This window comes from Lissotriton vulgaris, chromosome 4_1 (genome assembly GCF_964263255.1).
Source record: "Lissotriton vulgaris chromosome 4_1, aLisVul1.2, whole genome shotgun sequence".
Lineage (NCBI taxonomy): Eukaryota > Metazoa > Chordata > Amphibia > Caudata > Salamandridae > Lissotriton > Lissotriton vulgaris.
This window is the reverse complement of record NC_141691.1, coordinates 2,060,869,207-2,060,871,309: the sequence shown is the minus strand read 5'-3', so window position 1 is coordinate 2,060,871,309 and position 2,103 is coordinate 2,060,869,207. Positions and strand designations below refer to the sequence as shown.

Genomic DNA, 2,103 nt, shown 5'->3' with positions numbered 1-2,103 from the left:
GCTTAAACTGACTAATTGTGATCATTTTTCAAACCTTTTCCATAACTAAATGCACACAAGCCAACTAATAATATACCAACTCAATTTGCTTTTATTTTTTAGTCTTAGTATATAGAGCTTCTGGTGGTATTGCCATAAGTATAGTATAGTATGGTTTTGTACTACAAGCGTTTTATTTATTTGTCTAGGGCATAGATTGCAAGAAAGCGTTGATTCCCTATTTACCATTTGCATACATTTATCTTTCGGCACATCATATTGTTTGCTTACCGCGTTTAAAAAATAATCTTCAATTTTCATTGTTTATAGGTGCCATACTCGTTATGTTTCCAATACACATTAAAGAAACATGATCTAAGAAGAAAAGAGTTTTATCACCGGTTATATTCACTATTCAAAGCATGTTAAGGTTTTACTATTCTAGAGGTGATTTTATTGTTTACCTAAATCATCTGCCTGGGTGAGCGCCCCAAAAGTTCTTTCCAGAGTTGTATGCAGCGTGTGTAATCTGAAAATACGGCAAAGTGGATGCAGCTCATGTTATGTCCCAGCCAGCATATTTAAGACTAAAAGAAGCTTTTCGCGTTCAAATGTAGCTAAGGTTATGACCTAGCCAACATTTTTTAGACTAAAGGAGGTTTCTCGCGTTTCATACAAGACTGTGAGAGGTTTTACCTGTGATGGTTTTATCTGAACAACGGACTGGCCTAAAGCGGCTCCCGATTGATATCTGATGTTTCAGGCGGTTAGTTTCGTGCTTTTTTAAGGTATATTGTGAGCGCAGCTGAAACGACAAAAAACGGACATAGCTCATGTTATATCGTGATCTGCCCATGTAGGCTAGAGAGAGCTTCACGCATTTAAAACACAGCTGCAAGAGTATTTACCTGTGTCTTGTTGTAAGGAGCGGACCTGCTAAGCCGGCGTCTCGGCGGTTCCGGTATTTTGGCAGAGAGTTTGTTAGGCGTTTTCTTATTGGTTTATATATATGGGCAGCTGATTGGTTCAACTGATTATATTGTGCGTTTTAAGGAGACATGATTCCATATCACTAGACGCCCGGTTATGACCAGTTGTGACGGTTTAGTATTTCTAATTATTATTATAGGTTTACTTTTCATTTATTTATTGTTAGATATCAGATAGAACACAATAAAAAATGAAAAATAAATAAGTAAATACCATGAATGAAATGGACATGCTTAAATTTGAGATAGAGCACAAAAAATTTTGAAAATCAAATAAGTAAGTACCGTTAATGAAATGGGCATGCTTACTATTGGTGTTATATAAAGTGGGCTCTTATTATACAAGGGATTGAATGAAGGGGTCTTATTACATAATGGACTACATTTTACTTGACTAGTTTTATCATTAGCCCAGATTAAAGAGGTATAAAGCCAATTATCATTGTTATAGTATAGCACTTATCCACAGTAGGTCATTATTTAAGCCATGGGTAAATGTATTAAGAGTAAAGATCCAATAAACCTCTCTTTTTTTCCTAATTTTATCTCCGCCGTTGTTGTTAGCTATATGGATCTTTTCAAGGATACGCCAACGAATCTGGGATGGAGAATGGTGGAACTCAGCAAAATGGGCTGCCAGTGGTGCTATCAGTTTTTTTGTTTTGATTGCAGATCTATGCTCCGTTAGGCGGAGTTTCATAGTTCTTGCGGTTTCTCCAACATAACCTAAGTTACATGGACACAATATCAAATAAACAATATTGGTTGTATTACACGTCCATAGTTCCTTAGCCTGTATTTGTACTTTATTAAATGTAAATGTCTCACCTGGTATTATGCCATCACAAGATTGGCAAGTACCACATCTGGAGGTTCCTTTAATGGCATTATCTCCATTCAGTGATTTTTGTACAAAAGGGACAGTCTTGGTAGTTCCACTAAAACGTGATCTCACTATTAAATCTTTAAGATTTTTGTTGCGTCGATGCGCAAACATAGGTTTGGGGAGTTTTGGTTGTGTCGGTTCTATATTTAGTAGGTGCCAATTTGAGTTGATGATCTGTCTGACTGTGGCATTTAGAGGGGAATGTTTTGTTATACCGACCAGCTTCTGTTCTTTTTGTTGTTTATTTGA

General features: G+C 36.3%; 1 long non-coding RNA gene across 1 annotated transcript; it reads right to left on the bottom strand.

The window, feature by feature from the left end:
* Positions 1-270: 270 nt before the first annotated feature.
* On the bottom strand, positions 271-932 carry LOC147724975 (uncharacterized). Its single transcript, XR_015310122.1, has 4 exons — positions 888-932; positions 676-784; positions 444-508; positions 271-354 (listed from the first exon to the last, which is right to left on the bottom strand). It is a non-coding gene; the product is annotated as an uncharacterized LOC147724975 (long non-coding RNA).
* Positions 933-2,103: the final 1,171 nt, after the last annotated feature.